Here is a 19,226-nt window from a genome sequence, read left to right as displayed (position 1 = left end):
AAAAAAACTTCCTCTTCTTCAATTCCCAAATTATTAGGCAAACGATGTAAACAACAACAAGAAAGTCGTGCCCATTGGTCCAAATGTGGGGCTCTAGTGCATAAAAGCCCCACACCAAGAGGACACAACAGAATCTGAGAAACCCACCTCTGAACAGAAGCTCCCCCTCCACCGGTGACACCATGACCGACTCGTGCTGCTGCTCCCCTTGCTGCCAGCCTACGTGCTGCAGGACCACCTGCTGCAGGACCACCTGCTGCCAGCCCAGCTGCTGCGGGTGCGGCGGCGGCTGTGGACAAGGCGGCAGCGGGTCCAGCTGCTGCGGGTCCAGCTGCTGCCAGCCTTGCTGCTGCCCCCCAACTTGCTGTCAGACCACCTGCTGCCGGACCACCTGCTGCCGGCCCAGCTGCTGCGGGTGCGGGGGCGGCTGTGGACAAGGCGGCAGCGGGTCCAGCTGCTGCGGGTCCAGCTGCTGCCAGCCTTGCTGCTGCCGCCCCACTTGCTGTCAGACCACCTGCTGCAGGACCACCTGCTGCCGGCCCAGCTGCTGTGTCCCCAGCTGCTGTCAACCCAGCTGCTGTGGGTCCAGTGGCTGTGGGCAAACTTGCTGTGGGTCCAGCTGCTGTCAGCCAGCCTGCTGTACCCCCGTGTACTGCAGGAGAACCTGCTACTTCCCCACCTGCTGCTGCTTGCCTGGATGCCTAGCCCAGGGCTGTGGATCCAGCTGCTGCTAGCCTGGTTGCCAGCCAAACTGCTGCCATGCCACCTGCCGGAGGACCACCTGCTGCCACCCCTGCTGGATGTCCGGCCGCTGCCAGCCTTCCTACTGCTGACTGCCTCACCAAGAACCACCATCTGCACACAGCCCTGATTTGCCATTTGGGAAACAAGGACACTGCCAAATGCTACTGAAAGCCAGCATGCAATCGCCAACATTTCTGTTACTCATCTGCCTGTTCAAAAGCTTGTGAATCAGCTTGAGGAAGTGGGGACCACTTTTCCTGATTCTCTTCTTCCTTAGGTCTCGTGAGACCCTGCCAGCTGCATGCCTCCAGATACTACGGAGTCAAGAGGGGTCAAGATCTCTGCTTTGACTCCGGAGTCAAGATCTTCATCCTACCTACCTTTGAGAAATAAATCCTCTTGCTTGATACATATTTTTGCAACGATTAATGTCTGCACAACTATGTTTTCTTTCTCACTGCACTCACAGAAATGCTGGCTTCTTCCTGTCACGATCCTTTTGAATGTCTCCCCAGACACCGGGAATCTCACATGAATTTCCTGGTAAACCCTGTACTCATCTGCATCCCGTATGGTGTTCGTGTCCTTGTACGGCATCCGCGATGCAACGATTTCGGTACAGGTCACATACCACATACAGTATCCTTCTGGGGCCTCATAGACTCCGCACAAATTCATATCTCCATTTGCGGATGAGGAAATCTTGGGACTTCTTGTCACAGAGCTGACAGGGACACACTTGGATGGCGGGCTGCAACTCCTGCCCTTGCTGAAGGGCACTCCCATTCCCATCTGCAGGCCCGTAGGCACCGCCCTGGGCCTGAGCACCAGCAAGAAGTTCCCGTGAGTGTCTTTGAGGACCACGGAAGTCCCATTGTCCCGTGGGGGCAGGCGATATCGGGGACCAGGTGGTAGATACCCGGGTCCTACCACTCAGTGACCCCCAGCCCCATGGGAGGGCAGCGGGCCCTGCCCTTCAGAGCTCTTAGGAACACAGGGACCTTTGCGTTTCCTCGGGGGCCGTCCAGCCCCTCATGCACTCCTCTGCATCACAGAGAGGTGAGCCTGCAGTGGCCTCATGACGGAGGGCCGCAGCTGCTCACGCATGGCCCGTTGGGTCATGGAAGCCCCCTTCTGGTTGGGCCTCGTGGTCCTCAGGACCCACTGGCAGGGTACGGAGGTATCAAGCAGTTTTCTGCCAAACACATCAGGCTCCCCACCTGCAAGGCGATTTGGCGTCGTGATCAACGTGTTCCCAAGAAAAGTAAGGAAGGACCACCTTAGGGCCAACAGCCCGTGCACTGGGCGTGTAGGATGACTTGGGAGTCATCCATGGCCTCTGAACCATCTCCGGGAACCAAACAACCTCCAGCGTTTGGGGAAGGAAGTGGGAAGCGTTCCAGGGAAGTCAATGTGCCGCTCTGGGAGCGGAGCTAAGGCGGGAATGGGCGGAGGGCACGGGGAGGCCAAGTGAGGAAGAAGAAAGAGGAAAGAGCATGGGCATTCACAGGACTCACGATAGCCAGAGGCTGGCGCTTCTGGTCCTGAACTAATGCATGATGCTGCCTCGGCGCTCAGGGATGTGAGTCTGGATTCAGGCTCTGAGAGGAAGAGCAAACGTAGGGCCTGAGTCTCCGCCCGGGAGCGGTGGAGGGACCTCTGATGAGCTAGGAAGGCTCCTGCCCCGGGACACACGTCCACGTTGAAGACCAGCTCCCCGGGAGGCTCTGGACAGCCTGCCAAGACCAAACACGCCTCCTGCCGGTCCTTAGGACCTGGGGCTTTGCCTGATGAGGAGGCAACCCAGACACGACCTGGGTTGCTTCCTACTTGCTAAGGATTGGCCCAAAGCTTCACGTACATTTTCTTGAATTCGTGAGGTAATTTTCAACACAGCCATCAAGCTTCCCATTGCAGGGATGAGGAAATCAAGACTGAGATGCGTAAAGTCATGTCGGAGTTTGGTATCTCCCAGCAGCTACTCCGAAGAACAGCATCCAGGCATGCTGTTTCTCCGGCGAGGGCCGATCCCACTGGCTGGAGCGTGCGAAAGTGACACGGGGAAGAGGCACAAGGAGTCCAGCGTGCCAGCTTGCAAGTGAAGCTTAAGCCTGAGAGATATCTCAGAAATGATGTAACACACTCATTGGGCTTCTCCTAATTCGGCAACAGGGGATCTGGAGTCTTTATAAACCAACTCTCCAGAAGCATCGGTTGAGCATTTCTGTCAGCGTGTCACGCACCAGGCAGCGTGACATTCTGCTGTGGCATGAAAACAGCCGTTAGGCATAGAGATGCCGATGTGGTGGGTAGAAACACAGGAAGGTCTGAGATAAATGGCTGGCCTTTTTCAGGCATCATCTACGGCCTACGGTCTTCTCCACTCAGACCCAACATCTTCTTCTTAATGATGGTGGACGGGCACCACTGGTACAAGAGGAAGGCAGAGGAGGAAGAAGAAGGAAGAGAGGAGGAGACGGGAGGCGGGGAGACAGGAAGGTAGACGGAGGGAGGGAAGGAGGGAGGAAGAGAAAACAGTAACTGTGTAGTCAGTGCATTAAGTAACTCACTCTGCTGGTTAACAAGGTGAGGACTAGAGTCACCAACTCCTCCTGGATTTCCCAAACTGCCCCAGTTACATCACGGAAAGTCCCCCATCCTCTCAAAGCCCTCATCTCTGGGTGAGTCAGGACGGCTGGTCACTCAGGAAGTTCGGTGCCTGACGCTTGCCTGGTCTTGGTGTGCCGCTGCTGTTTCTATCCACCTGCTTGATTCTGCCTCGACATATGGAAGAGATGAAGTCACATATCTTCCACCCAAGTGTCTTTGATTGAACCGGGACATTGAGGTGGGGTAGGGTGCTCCAAGAGACCGATGCTGTGGGAGACTGGAATCAGGCTTTGTGGGGAAACCGACTTGGGCTCAGGCACGATTCCAATTCATCACTATGAACGTATCAACAACAATCACGCCCCTCATCTCGGGGATATTCCTAATCTACATGCAACCTAAGGACCGACGCTGGGGCAGGACCACTAAACTGACTCGCCAACCACTTCCCAGGCCAGGGGGAGGGAGTTACGTCACGTGATGAAATCACTGACACGAGAATGATGCTTCTGATGTGACCACCTTGTTTGCGTCAGAAAACGTCTCCATGAGTTATTCTCAATTAAGAAACACGTTAGGCACTTATTTTCGCAAGATTCATTACATTCAGAAAAAAACTTCCTCTTCTTCAATTCCCAAATTATTAGGCAAACGATGTAAACAACAACAAGAAAGTCATGCCCATTGGTCCAAATGTGGGGCTCTAGTGCATAAAAGCCCCACACCAAGAGGACACAACAGAATCTGAGAAACCCACCTCTGAACAGAAGCTCCCCCTCCACCGGTGACACCATGACCGACTCGTGCTGCTGCTCCCCTTGCTGCCAGCCTACGTGCTGCAGGACCACCTGCTGCAGGACCACCTGCTGCCAGCCCAGCTGCTGCGGGTGCGGCGGCGGCTGTGGACAAGGCGGCAGCGGGTCCAGCTGCTGCGGGTCCAGCTGCTGCCAGCCTTGCTGCTGCCCCCCAACTTGCTGTCAGACCACCTGCTGCCGGACCACCTGCTGCCGGCCCAGCTGCTGCGGGTGCGGGGGCGGCTGTGGACAAGGCGGCAGCGGGTCCAGCTGCTGCGGGTCCAGCTGCTGCCAGCCTTGCTGCTGCCGCCCCACTTGCTGTCAGACCACCTGCTGCAGGACCACCTGCTGCCGGCCCAGCTGCTGTGTCTCCAGCTGCTGTCAACCCAGCTGCTGTGGGTCCAGTGGCTGTGGGCAAACTTGCTGTGGGTCCAGCTGCTGTCAGCCAGCCTGCTGTACCCCCGTGTACTGCAGGAGAACCTGCTACTTCCCCACCTGCTGCTGCTTGCCTGGATGCCTAGCCCAGGGCTGTGGATCCAGCTGCTGCTAGCCTGGTTGCCAGCCAAACTGCTGCCATGCCACCTGCCGGAGGACCACCTGCTGCCACCCCTGCTGGATGTCCGGCCGCTGCCAGCCTTCCTACTGCTAACTGCCTCACCAAGAACCACCATCTGCACACAGCCCTGATTTGCCATTTGGGAAACAAGGACACTGCCAAATGCTACTGAAAGCCAGCATGCAATCGCCAACATTTCTGTTACTCATCTGCCTGTTCAAAAGCTTGTGAATCAGCTTGAGGAAGTGGGGACCACTTTTCCTGATTCTCTTCTTCCTTAGGTCTCGTGAGACCCTGCCAGCTGCATGCCTCCAGATACTACGGAGTCAAGAGGGGTCAAGATCTCTGCTTTGACTCCGGAGTCAAGATCTTCATCCTACCTACCTTTGAGAAATAAATCCTCTTGCTTGATACATATTTTTGCAACGATTAATGTCTGCACAACTATGTTTTCTTTCTCACTGCACTCACAGAAATGCTGGCTTCTTCCTGTCACGATCCTTTTGAATGTCTCCCCAGACACCGGGAATCTCACATGAATTTCCTGGTAAACCCTGTACTCATCTGCATCCCGTATGGTGTTCGTGTCCTTGTACGGCATCCGCGATGCAACGATTTCGGTACAGGTCACATACCACATACAGTATCCTTCTGGGGCCTCATAGACTCCGCACAAATTCATATCTCCATTTGCGGATGAGGAAATCTTGGGACTTCTTGTCACAGAGCTGACAGGGACACACTTGGATGGCGGGCTGCAACTCCTGCCCTTGCTGAAGGGCACTCCCATTCCCATCTGCAGGCCTGTAGGCACCGCCCTGGGCCTGAGCACCAGCAAGAAGTTCCCGTGAGTGTCTTTGAGGACCACGGAAGTCCCATTGTCCCGTGGGGGCAGGCGATATCGGGGACCAGGTGGTAGATACCCGGGTCCTACCACTCAGTGACCCCCAGACCCATGGGAGGGCAGCGGGCCCTGCCCTTCAGAGCTCTTAGGAACACAGGGACCTTTGCGTTTCCTCGGGGGCCGTCCAGCCCCTCATGCACTCCTCTGCATCACAGAGAGGTGAGCCTGCAGTGGCCTCATGACGGAGGGCCGCAGCTGCTCACGCATGGCCCGTTGGGTCATGGAAGCCCCCTTCTGGTTGGGCCTCGTGGTCCTCAGGACCCACTGGCAGGGTACGGAGGTATCAAGCAGTTTTCTGCCAAACACATCAGGCTCCCCACCTGCAAGGCGATTTGGCGTCGTGATCAACGTGTTCCCAAGAAAAGTAAGGAAGGACCACCTTAGGGCCAACAGCCCGTGCACTGGGCGTGTAGGATGACTTGGGAGTCATCCATGGCCTCTGAACCATCTCCGGGAACCAAACAACCTCCAGCGTTTGGGGAAGGAAGTGGGAAGCGTTCCAGGGAAGTCAATGTGCCGCTCTGGGAGCGGAGCTAAGGCGGGAATGGGCGGAGGGCACGGGGAGGCCAAGTGAGGAAGAAGAAAGAGGAAAGAGCATGGGCATTCACAGGACTCACGATAGCCAGAGGCTGGCGCTTCTGGTCCTGAACTAATGCATGATGCTGCCTCGGCGCTCAGGGATGTGAGTCTGGATTCAGGCTCTGAGAGGAAGAGCAAACGGAGGGCCTGAGTCTCCGCCCGGGAGCGGTGGAGGGACCTCTGATGAGCTAGGAAGGCTCCTGCCCCGGGACACACGTCAACGTTGAAGACCAGCTCCCCGGGAGGCTCTGGACAGCCTGCCAAGACCAAACACGCCTCCTGCCGGTCCTTAGGACCTGGGGCTTTGCCTGATGAGGAGGCAACCCAGACACGACCTGGGTTGCTTCCTACTTGCTAAGGATTGGCCCAAAGCTTCACGTACATTTTCTTGAATTCGTGAGGTAATTTTCAACACAGCCATCAAGCTTCCCATTGCAGGGATGAGGAAATCAAGACTGAGATGCGTAAAGTCATGTCGGAGTTTGGTATCTCCCAGCAGCTACTCCGAAGAACAGCATCCAGGCATGCTGTTTCTCCGGCGAGGGCCGATCCCACTGGCTGGAGCGTGCGAAAGTGACACGGGGAAGAGGCACAAGGAGTCCAGCGTGCCAGCTTGCAAGTGAAGCTTAAGCCTGAGAGATATCTCAGAAATGATGTAACACACTCATTGGGCTTCTCCTAATTCGGCAACAGGGGATCTGGAGTCTTTATAAACCAACTCTCCAGAAGCATCGGTTGAGCGTTTCTGTCAGCGTGTCACGCACCAGGCAGCGTGACATTCTGCTGTGGCATGAAAACAGCCGTTAGGCATAGAGATGCCGATGTGGTGGGTAGAAACACAGGAAGGTCTGAGATAAATGGCTGGCCTTTTTCAGGCATCATCTACGGCCTACGGTCTTCTCCACTCAGACCCAACATCTTCTTCTTAATGATGGTGGACGGGCACCACTGGTACAAGAGGAAGGCAGAGGAGGAAGAAGAAGGAAGAGAGGAGGAGACGGGAGGCGGGGAGACAGGAAGGTAGACGGAGGGAGGGAAGGAGGGAGGAAGAGAAAACAGTAACTGTGTAGTCAGTGCATTAAGTAACTCACTCTGCTGGTTAACAAGGTGAGGACTAGAGTCACCAACTCCTCCTGGATTTCGCAAACTGCCCCAGTTACATCACGGAAAGTCCCCCATCCTCTCAAAGCCCTCATCTCTGGGTGAGTCAGGACGGCTGGTCACTCAGGAAGTTCGGTGCCTGACGCTTGCCTGGTCTTGGTGTGCCGCTGCTGTTTCTATCCACCTGCTTGATTCTGCCTCGACATATGGAAGAGATGAAGTCACATATCTTCCACCCAAGTGTCTTTGATTGAACCGGGACATTGAGGTGGGGTAGGGTGCTCCAAGAGACCGATGCTGTGGGAGACTGGAATCAGGCTTTGTGGGGAAACCGACTTGGGCTCAGGCACGATTCCAATTCATCACTATGAACGTATCAACAACAATCACGCCCCTCATCTCGGGGATATTCCTAATCTACATGCAACCTAAGGACCGACGCTGGGGCAGGACCACTAAACTGACTCGCCAACCACTTCCCAGGCCAGGGGGAGGGAGTTACGTCACGTGATGAAATCACTGACACGAGAATGATGCTTCTGATGTGACCACCTTGTTTGCGTCAGAAAACGTCTCCATGAGTTATTCTCAATTAAGAAACACGTTAGGCACTTATTTTCGCAAGATTCATTACATTCAGAAAAAAACTTCCTCTTCTTCAATTCCCAAATTATTAGGCAAACGATGTAAAGAACAACAAGAAAGTCATGCCCATTGGTCCAAATGTGGGGCTCTAGTGCATAAAAGCCCCACACCAAGAGGACACAACAGAATCTGAGAAACCCACCTCTGAACAGAAGCTCCCCCTCCACCGGTGACACCATGACCGACTCGTGCTGCTGCTCCCCTTGCTGCCAGCCTACGTGCTGCAGGACCACCTGCTGCAGGACCACCTGCTGCCAGCCCAGCTGCTGCGGGTGCGGCGGCGGCTGTGGACAAGGCGGCAGCGGGTCCAGCTGCTGCGGGTCCAGCTGCTGCCAGCCTTGCTGCTGCCCCCCAACTTGCTGTCAGACCACCTGCTGCCGGACCACCTGCTGCCGGCCCAGCTGCTGCGGGTGCGGGGGCGGCTGTGGACAAGGCGGCAGCGGGTCCAGCTGCTGCGGGTCCAGCTGCTGCCAGCCTTGCTGCTGCCGCCCCACTTGCTGTCAGACCACCTGCTGCAGGACCACCTGCTGCCGGCCCAGCTGCTGTGTCCCCAGCTGCTGTCAACCCAGCTGCTGTGGGTCCAGTGGCTGTGGGCAAACTTGCTGTGGGTCCAGCTGCTGTCAGCCAGCCTGCTGTACCCCCGTGTACTGCAGGAGAACCTGCTACTTCCCCACCTGCTGCTGCTTGCCTGGATGCCTAGCCCAGGGCTGTGGATCCAGCTGCTGCTAGCCTGGTTGCCAGCCAAACTGCTGCCATGCCACCTGCCGGAGGACCACCTGCTGCCACCCCTGCTGGATGTCCGGCCGCTGCCAGCCTTCCTACTGCTGACTGCCTCACCAAGAACCACCATCTGCACACAGCCCTGATTTGCCATTTGGGAAACAAGGACACTGCCAAATGCTACTGAAAGCCAGCATGCAATCGCCAACATTTCTGTTACTCATCTGCCTGTTCAAAAGCTTGTGAATCAGCTTGAGGAAGTGGGGACCACTTTTCCTGATTCTCTTCTTCCTTAGGTCTCGTGAGACCCTGCCAGCTGCATGCCTCCAGATACTACGGAGTCAAGAGGGGTCAAGATCTCTGCTTTGACTCCGGAGTCAAGATCTTCATCCTACCTACCTTTGAGAAATAAATCCTCTTGCTTGATACATATTTTTGCAACGATTAATGTCTGCACAACTATGTTTTCTTTCTCACTGCACTCACAGAAATGCTGGCTTCTTCCTGTCACGATCCTTTTGAATGTCTCCCCAGACACCGGGAATCTCACATGAATTTCCTGGTAAACCCTGTACTCATCTGCATCCCGTATGGTGTTCGTGTCCTTGTACGGCATCCGCGATGCAACGATTTCGGTACAGGTCACATACCACATACAGTATCCTTCTGGGGCCTCATAGACTCCGCACAAATTCATATCTCCATTTGCGGATGAGGAAATCTTGGGACTTCTTGTCACAGAGCTGACAGGGACACACTTGGATGGCGGGCTGCAACTCCTGCCCTTGCTGAAGGGCACTCCCATTCCCATCTGCAGGCCTGTAGGCACCGCCCTGGGCCTGAGCACCAGCAAGAAGTTCCCGTGAGTGTCTTTGAGGACCACGGAAGTCCCATTGTCCCGTGGGGGCAGGCGATACCGGGGACCAGGTGGTAGATACCCGGGTCCTACCACTCAGTGACCCCCAGCCCCATGGGAGGGCAGCGGGCCCTGCCCTTCAGAGCTCTTAGGAACACAGGGACCTTTGCGTTTCCTCGGGGGCCGTCCAGCCCCTCATGCACTCCTCTGCATCACAGAGAGGTGAGCCTGCAGTGGCCTCATGACGGAGGGCCGCAGCTGCTCACGCATGGCCCGTTGGGTCATGGAAGCCCCCTTCTGGTTGGGCCTCGTGGTCCTCAGGACCCACTGGCAGGGTACGGAGGTATCAAGCAGTTTTCTGCCAAACACATCAGGCTCCCCACCTGCAAGGCGATTTGGCGTCGTGATCAACGTGTTCCCAAGAAAAGTAAGGAAGGACCACCTTAGGGCCAACAGCCCGTGCACTGGGCGTGTAGGATGACTTGGGAGTCATCCATGGCCTCTGAACCATCTCCGGGAACCAAACAACCTCCAGCGTTTGGGGAAGGAAGTGGGAAGCGTTCCAGGGAAGTCAATGTGCCGCTCTGGGAGCGGAGCTAAGGCGGGAATGGGCGGAGGGCACGGGGAGGCCAAGTGAGGAAGAAGAAAGAGGAAAGAGCATGGGCATTCACAGGACTCACGATAGCCAGAGGCTGGCGCTTCTGGTCCTGAACTAATGCATGATGCTGCCTCGGCGCTCAGGGATGTGAGTCTGGATTCAGGCTCTGAGAGGAAGAGCAAACGTAGGGCCTGAGTCTCCGCCCGGGAGCGGTGGAGGGACCTCTGATGAGCTAGGAAGGCTCCTGCCCCGGGACACACGTCAACGTTGAAGACCAGCTCCCCGGGAGGCTCTGGACAGCCTGCCAAGACCAAACACGCCTCCTGCCGGTCCTTAGGACCTGGGGCTTTGCCTGATGAGGAGGCAACCCAGACACGACCTGGGTTGCTTCCTACTTGCTAAGGATTGGCCCAAAGCTTCACGTACATTTTCTTGAATTCGTGAGGTAATTTTCAACACAGCCATCAAGCTTCCCATTGCAGGGATGAGGAAATCAAGACTGAGATGCGTAAAGTCATGTCGGAGTTTGGTATCTCCCAGCAGCTACTCCGAAGAACAGCATCCAGGCATGCTGTTTCTCCGGCGAGGGCCGATCCCACTGGCTGGAGCGTGCGAAAGTGACACGGGGAAGAGGCACAAGGAGTCCAGCGTGCCAGCTTGCAAGTGAAGCTTAAGCCTGAGAGATATCTCAGAAATGATGTAACACACTCATTGGGCTTCTCCTAATTCGGCAACAGGGGATCTGGAGTCTTTATAAACCAACTCTCCAGAAGCATCGGTTGAGCGTTTCTGTCAGCGTGTCACGCACCAGGCAGCGTGACATTCTGCTGTGGCATGAAAACAGCCGTTAGGCATAGAGATGCCGATGTGGTGGGTAGAAACACAGGAAGGTCTGAGATAAATGGCTGGCCTTTTTCAGGCATCATCTACGGCCTACGGTCTTCTCCACTCAGACCCAACATCTTCTTCTTAATGATGGTGGACGGGCACCACTGGTACAAGAGGAAGGCAGAGGAGGAAGAAGAAGGAAGAGAGGAGGAGACGGGAGGCGGGGAGACAGGAAGGTAGACGGAGGGAGGGAAGGAGGGAGGAAGAGAAAACAGTAACTGTGTAGTCAGTGCATTAAGTAACTCACTCTGCTGGTTAACAAGGTGAGGACTAGAGTCACCAACTCCTCCTGGATTTCCCAAACTGCCCCAGTTACATCACGGAAAGTCCCCCATCCTCTCAAAGCCCTCATCTCTGGGTGAATCAGGACGGCTGGTCACTCAGGAAGTTCGGTGCCTGACGCTTGCCTGGTCTTGGTGTGCCGCTGCTGTTTCTATCCACCTGCTTGATTCTGCCTCGACATATGGAAGAGATGAAGTCACATATCTTCCACCCAAGTGTCTTTGATTGAACCGGGACATTGAGGTGGGTAGGGTGCTCCAAGAGACCGATGCTGTGGGAGTCTGGAATCAGGCTTTGTGGGGAAACCGACTTGGGCTCAGGCACGATTCCAATTCATCACTATGAACGTATCAACAACAATCACGCCCCTCATCTCGGGGATATTCCTAATCTACATGCAACCTAAGGACCGACGCTGGGGCAGGACCACTAAACTGACTCGCCAACCACTTCCCAGGCCAGGGGGAGGGAGTTACGTCACGTGATGAAATCACTGACACGAGAATGATGCTTCTGATGTGACCACCTTGTTTGCATCAGAAAACGTCTCCATGAGTTATTCTCAATTAAGAAACACGTTAGGCACTTATTTTCGCAAGATTCATTACATTCAGAAAAAAACTTCCTCTTCTTCAATTCCCAAATTATTAGGCAAACGATGTAAACAACAACAAGAAAGTCATGCCCATTGGTCCAAATGTGGGGCTCTAGTGCATAAAAGCCCCACACCAAGAGGACACAACAGAATCTGAGAAACCCACCTCTGAACAGAAGCTCCCCCTCCACCGGTGACACCATGACCGACTCGTGCTGCTGCTCCCCTTGCTGCCAGCCTACGTGCTGCAGGACCACCTGCTGCCAGCCCAGCTGCTGCGGGTGCGGCGGCGGCTGTGGACAAGGCGGCAGCGGGTCCAGCTGCTGCGGGTCCAGCTGCTGCCAGCCTTGCTGCTGCCCCCCAACTTGCTGTCAGACCACCTGCTGCCGGACCACCTGCTGCCGGCCCAGCTGCTGCGGGTGCGGGGGCGGCTGTGGACAAGGCGGCAGCGGGTCCAGCTGCTGCGGGTCCAGCTGCTGCCAGCCTTGCTGCTGCCGCCCCACTTGCTGTCAGACCACCTGCTGCAGGACCACCTGCTGCCGGCCCAGCTGCTGTGTCCCCAGCTGCTGTCAACCCAGCTGCTGTGGGTCCAGTGGCTGTGGGCAAACTTGCTGTGGGTCCAGCTGCTGTCAGCCAGCCTGCTGTACCCCCGTGTACTGCAGGAGAACCTGCTACTTCCCCACCTGCTGCTGCTTGCCTGGATGCCTAGCCCAGGGCTGTGGATCCAGCTGCTGCTAGCCTGGTTGCCAGCCAAACTGCTGCCATGCCACCTGCCGGAGGACCACCTGCTGCCACCCCTGCTGGATGTCCGGCCGCTGCCAGCCTTCCTACTGCTGACTGCCTCACCAAGAACCACCATCTGCACACAGCCCTGATTTGCCATTTGGGAAACAAGGACACTGCCAAATGCTACTGAAAGCCAGCATGCAATCGCCAACATTTCTGTTACTCATCTGCCTGTTCAAAAGCTTGTGAATCAGCTTGAGGAAGTGGGGACCACTTTTCCTGATTCTCTTCTTCCTTAGGTCTCGTGAGACCCTGCCAGCTGCATGCCTCCAGATACTACGGAGTCAAGAGGGGTCAAGATCTCTGCTTTGACTCCGGAGTCAAGATCTTCATCCTACCTACCTTTGAGAAATAAATCCTCTTGCTTGATACATATTTTTGCAACGATTAATGTCTGCACAACTATGTTTTCTTTCTCACTGCACTCACAGAAATGCTGGCTTCTTCCTGTCACGATCCTTTTGAATGTCTCCCCAGACACCGGGAATCTCACATGAATTTCCTGGTAAACCCTGTACTCATCTGCATCCCGTATGGTGTTCGTGTCCTTGTACGGCATCCGCGATGCAACGATTTCGGTACAGGTCACATACCACATACAGTATCCTTCTGGGGCCTCATAGACTCCGCACAAATTCATATCTCCATTTGCGGATGAGGAAATCTTGGGACTTCTTGTCACAGAGCTGACAGGGACACACTTGGATGGCGGGCTGCAACTCCTGCCCTTGCTGAAGGGCACTCCCATTCCCATCTGCAGGCCTGTAGGCACCGCCCTGGGCCTGAGCACCAGCAAGAAGTTCCCGTGAGTGTCTTTGAGGACCACGGAAGTCCCATTGTCCCGTGGGGGCAGGCGATATCGGGGACCAGGTGGTAGATACCCGGGTCCTACCACTCAGTGACCCCCAGCCCCATGGGAGGGCAGCGGGCCCTGCCCTTCAGAGCTCTTAGGAACACAGGGACCTTTGCGTTTCCTCGGGGGCCGTCCAGCCCCTCATGCACTCCTCTGCATCACAGAGAGGTGAGCCTGCAGTGGCCTCATGACGGAGGGCCGCAGCTGCTCACGCATGGCCCGTTGGGTCATGGAAGCCCCCTTCTGGTTGGGCCTCGTGGTCCTCAGGACCCACTGGCAGGGTACGGAGGTATCAAGCAGTTTTCTGCCAAACACATCAGGCTCCCCACCTGCAAGGCGATTTGGCGTCGTGATCAACGTGTTCCCAAGAAAAGTAAGGAAGGACCACCTTAGGGCCAACAGCCCGTGCACTGGGCGTGTAGGATGACTTGGGAGTCATCCATGGCCTCTGAACCATCTCCGGGAACCAAACAACCTCCAGCGTTTGGGGAAGGAAGTGGGAAGCGTTCCAGGGAAGTCAATGTGCCGCTCTGGGAGCGGAGCTAAGGCGGGAATGGGCGGAGGGCACGGGGAGGCCAAGTGAGGAAGAAGAAAGAGGAAAGAGCATGGGCATTCACAGGACTCACGATAGCCAGAGGCTGGCGCTTCTGGTCCTGAACTAATGCATGATGCTGCCTCGGCGCTCAGGGATGTGAGTCTGGATTCAGGCTCTGAGAGGAAGAGCAAACGTAGGGCCTGAGTCTCCGCCCGGGAGCGGTGGAGGGACCTCTGATGAGCTAGGAAGGCTCCTGCCCCGGGACACACGTCCACGTTGAAGACCAGCTCCCCGGGAGGCTCTGGACAGCCTGCCAAGACCAAACACGCCTCCTGCCGGTCCTTAGAACCTGGGGCTTTGCCTGATGAGGAGGCAACCCAGACACGACCTGGGTTGCTTCCTACTTGCTAAGGATTGGCCCAAAGCTTCACGTACATTTTCTTGAATTCGTGAGGTAATTTTCAACACAGCCATCAAGCTTCCCATTGCAGGGATGAGGAAATCAAGACTGAGATGCGTAAAGTCATGTCGGAGTTTGGTATCTCCCAGCAGCTACTCCGAAGAACAGCATCCAGGCATGCTGTTTCTCCGGCGAGGGCCGATCCCACTGGCTGGAGCGTGCGAAAGTGACACGGGGAAGAGGCACAAGGAGTCCAGCGTGCCAGCTTGCAAGTGAAGCTTAAGCCTGAGAGATATCTCAGAAATGATGTAACACACTCATTGGGCTTCTCCTAATTCGGCAACAGGGGATCTGGAGTCTTTATAAACCAACTCTCCAGAAGCATCGGTTGAGCGTTTCTGTCAGCGTGTCACGCACCAGGCAGCGTGACATTCTGCTGTGGCATGAAAACAGCCGTTAGGCATAGAGATGCCGATGTGGTGGGTAGAAACACAGGAAGGTCTGAGATAAATGGCTGGCCTTTATCAGGCATCATCTACGGCCTACGGTCTTCTCCACTCAGACCCAACATCTTCTTCTTAATGATGGTGGACGGGCACCACTGGTACAAGAGGAAGGCAGAGGAGGAAGAAGAAGGAAGAGAGGAGGAGACGGGAGGCGGGGAGACAGGAAGGTAGACGGAGGGAGGGAAGGAGGGAGGAAGAGAAAACAGTAACTGTGTAGTCAGTGCATTAAGTAACTCACTCTGCTGGTTAACAAGGTGAGGACTAGAGTCACCAACTCCTCCTGGATTTCCCAAACTGCCCCAGTTACATCACGGAAAGTCCCCCATCCTCTCAAAGCCCTCATCTCTGGGTGAATCAGGACGGCTGGTCACTCAGGAAGTTCGGTGCCTGACGCTTGCCTGGTCTTGGTGTGCCGCTGCTGTTTCTATCCACCTGCTTGATTCTGCCTCGACATATGGAAGAGATGAAGTCACATATCTTCCACCCAAGTGTCTTTGATTGAACCGGGACATTGAGGTGGGGTAGGGTGCTCCAAGAGACCGATGCTGTGGGAGTCTGGAATCAGGCTTTGTGGGGAAACCGACTTGGGCTCAGGCACGATTCCAATTCATCACTATGAACGTATCAACAACAATCACGCCCCTCATCTCGGGGATATTCCTAATCTACATGCAACCTAAGGACCGACGCTGGGGCAGGACCACTAAACTGACTCGCCAACCACTTCCCAGGCCAGGGGGAGGGAGTTACGTCACGTGATGAAATCACTGACACGAGAATGATGCTTCTGATGTGACCACCTTGTTTGCGTCAGAAAACGTCTCCATGAGTTATTCTCAATTAAGAAACACGTTAGGCACTTATTTTGGCAAGATTCATTACATTCAGAAAAAAACTTCCTCTTCTTCAATTCCCAAATTATTAGGCAAACGATGTAAACAACAACAAGAAAGTCATGCCCATTGGTCCAAATGTGGGGCTCTAGTGCATAAAAGCCCCACACCAAGAGGACACAACAGAATCTGAGAAACCCACCTCTGAACAGAAGCTCCCCCTCCACCGGTGACACCATGACCGACTCGTGCTGCTGCTCCCCTTGCTGCCAGCCTACGTGCTGCAGGACCACCTGCTGCAGGACCACCTGCTGCCAGCCCAGCTGCTGCGGGTGCGGCGGCGGCTGTGGACAAGGCGGCAGCGGGTCCAGCTGCTGCGGGTCCAGCTGCTGCCAGCCTTGCTGCTGCCCCCCAACTTGCTGTCAGACCACCTGCTGCCGGACCACCTGCTGCCGGCCCAGCTGCTGCGGGGGCGGGGGCGGCTGTGGACAAGGCGGCAGCGGGTCCAGCTGCTGCGGGTCCAGCTGCTGCCAGCCTTGCTGCTGCCGCCCCACTTGCTGTCAGACCACCTGCTGCAGGACCACCTGCTGCCGGCCCAGCTGCTGTGTCCCCAGCTGCTGTCAACCCAGCTGCTGTGGGTCCAGTGGCTGTGGGCAAACTTGCTGTGGGTCCAGCTGCTGTCAGCCAGCCTGCTGTACCCCCGTGTACTGCAGGAGAACCTGCTACTTCCCCACCTGCTGCTGCTTGCCTGGATGCCTAGCCCAGGGCTGTGGATCCAGCTGCTGCTAGCCTGGTTGCCAGCCAAACTGCTGCCATGCCACCTGCCGGAGGACCACCTGCTGCCACCCCTGCTGGATGTCCGGCCGCTGCCAGCCTTCCTACTGCTGACTGCCTCACCAAGAACCACCATCTGCACACAGCCCTGATTTGCCATTTGGGAAACAAGGACACTGCCAAATGCTACTGAAAGCCAGCATGCAATCGCCAACATTTCTGTTACTCATCTGCCTGTTCAAAAGCTTGTGAATCAGCTTGAGGAAGTGGGGACCACTTTTCCTGATTCTCTTCTTCCTTAGGTCTCGTGAGACCCTGCCAGCTGCATGCCTCCAGATACTACGGAGTCAAGAGGGGTCAAGATCTCTGCTTTGACTCCGGAGTCAAGATCTTCATCCTACCTACCTTTGAGAAATAAATCCTCTTGCTTGATACATATTTTTGCAACGATTAATGTCTGCACAACTATGTTTTCTTTCTCACTGCACTCACAGAAATGCTGGCTTCTTCCTGTCACGATCCTTTTGAATGTCTCCCCAGACACCGGGAATCTCACATGAATTTCCTGGTAAACCCTGTACTCATCTGCATCCCGTATGGTGTTCGTGTCCTTGTACGGCATCCGCGATGCAACGATTTCGGTACAGGTCACATACCACATACAGTATCCTTCTGGGGCCTCATAGACTCCGCACAAATTCATATCTCCATTTGCGGATGAGGAAATCTTGGGACTTCTTGTCACAGAGCTGACAGGGACACACTTGGATGGCGGGCTGCAACTCCTGCCCTTCCTGAAGGGCACTCCCATTCCCATCTGCAGGCCTGTAGGCACCGCCCTGGGCCTGAGCACCAGCAAGAAGTTCCCGTGAGTGTCTTTGAGGACCACGGAAGTCCCATTGTCCCGTGGGGGCAGGCGATATCGGGGACCAGGTGGTAGATACCCGGGTCCTACCACTCAGTGACCCCCAGCCCCATGGGAGGGCAGCGGGCCCTGCCCTTCAGAGCTCTTAGGAACACAGGGACCTTTGCGTTTCCTCGGGGGCCGTCCAGCCCCTCATGCACTCCTCTGCATCACAGAGAGGTGAGCCTGCAGTGGCCTCATGACGGAGGGCCGCAGCTGCTCACGCATGGCCCGTTGGGTCATGGAAGCCCCCTTCTGGTTGGGCCTCGTGGTCCTCAGGACCCACTGGCAGGGTACGGAGGTATCAAGCAGTTTTCTGCCAAACACATCAGGCTCCCCACCTGCAAGGCGATTTGGCGTCGTGATCAACGTGTTCCCAAGAAAAGTAAGGAAGGACCACCTTAGGGCCAACAGCCCGTGCACTGGGCGTGTAGGATGACTTGGGAGTCATCCATGGCCTCTGAACCATCTCCGGGAACCAAACAACCTCCAGCGTTTGGGGAAGGAAGTGGGAAGCGTTCCAGGGAAGTCAATGTGCCGCTCTGGGAGCGGAGCTAAGGCGGGAATGGGCGGAGGGCACGGGGAGGCCAAGTGAGGAAGAAGAAAGAGGAAAGAGCATGGGCATTCACAGGACTCACGATAGCCAGAGGCTGGCGCTTCTGGTCCTGAACTAATGCATGATGCTGCCTCGGCGCTCAGGGATGTGAGTCTGGATTCAGGCTCTGAGAGGAAGAGCAAACGTAGGGCCTGAGTCTCCGCCCGGGAGCGGTGGAGGGACCTCTGATGAGCTAGGAAGGCTCCTGCCCCGGGACACACGTCAACGTTGAAGACCAGCTCCCCGGGAGGCTCTGGACAGCCTGCCAAGACCAAACACGCCTCCTGCCGGTCCTTAGGACCTGGGGCTTTGCCTGATGAGGAGGCAACCCAGACACGACCTGGGTTGCTTCCTACTTGCTAAGGATTGGCCCAAAGCTTCACGTACATTTTCTTGAATTCGTGAGGTAATTTTCAACACAGCCATCAAGCTTCCCATTGCAGGGATGAGGAAATCAAGACTGAGATGCGTAAAGTCATGTCGGAGTTTGGTATCTCCCAGCAGCTACTCCGAAGAACAGCATCCAGGCATGCTGTTTCTCCGGCGAGGGCCGATCCCACTGGCTGGAGCGTGCGAAAGTGACACGGGGAAGAGGCACAAGGAGTCCAGCGTGCCAGCTTGCAAGTGAAGCTTAAGCCTGAGAGATATCTCAGAAATGATGTAACACACTCATTGGGCTTCTCCTAATTCGGCAACAGGGGATCTGGAGTCTTTATAAACCAACTCTCCAGAAGCATCGGTTGAGCGTTTCTGTCAGCGTGTCACGCACCAGGCAGCGTGACATTCTGCTGTGGCATGAAAACAGCCGTTAGGCATAGAGATGCCGATGTGGTGGGTAGAAACACAGGAAGGTCTGAGATAAATGGCTGGCCTTTTTCAGGCATCATCTACGGCCTACGGTCTTCTCCACTCAGACCCAACATCTTCTTCTTAATGATGGTGGACGGGCACCACTGGTACAAGAGGAAGGCAGAGGAGGAAGAAGAAGGAAGAGAGGAGGAGACGGGAGGCGGGGAGACAGGAAGGTAGACGGAGGGAGGGAAGGAGGGAGGAAGAGAAAACAGTAACTGTGTAGTCAGTGCATTAAGTAACTCACTCTGCTGGTTAACAAGGTGAGGACTAGAGTCACCAACTCCTCCTGGATTTCCCAAACTGCCCCAGTTACATC

At 55.7% G+C, this 19,226-nt stretch overlaps 1 pseudogene; it reads left to right on the top strand.

Moving 5' to 3' along the window:
- Positions 1 to 12,073: 12,073 nt before the first annotated feature.
- LOC148163460 (uncharacterized) lies at positions 12,074 to 12,709 on the top strand (annotated as a pseudogene).
- The last annotated feature ends 6,517 nt before the right edge of the window (positions 12,710 to 19,226 follow it).

This window comes from Eumetopias jubatus, unplaced genomic scaffold, assembly GCF_037043125.1.
Source record: "Eumetopias jubatus isolate StellerSeaLion01/CBP00866 unplaced genomic scaffold, mEumJub1_p1.0 scaffold_10, whole genome shotgun sequence".
Lineage (NCBI taxonomy): Eukaryota > Metazoa > Chordata > Mammalia > Carnivora > Otariidae > Eumetopias > Eumetopias jubatus.
The sequence above is the reverse complement of the archived record's forward strand: the minus strand, read 5'-3'. Positions and strand labels throughout refer to the sequence as shown.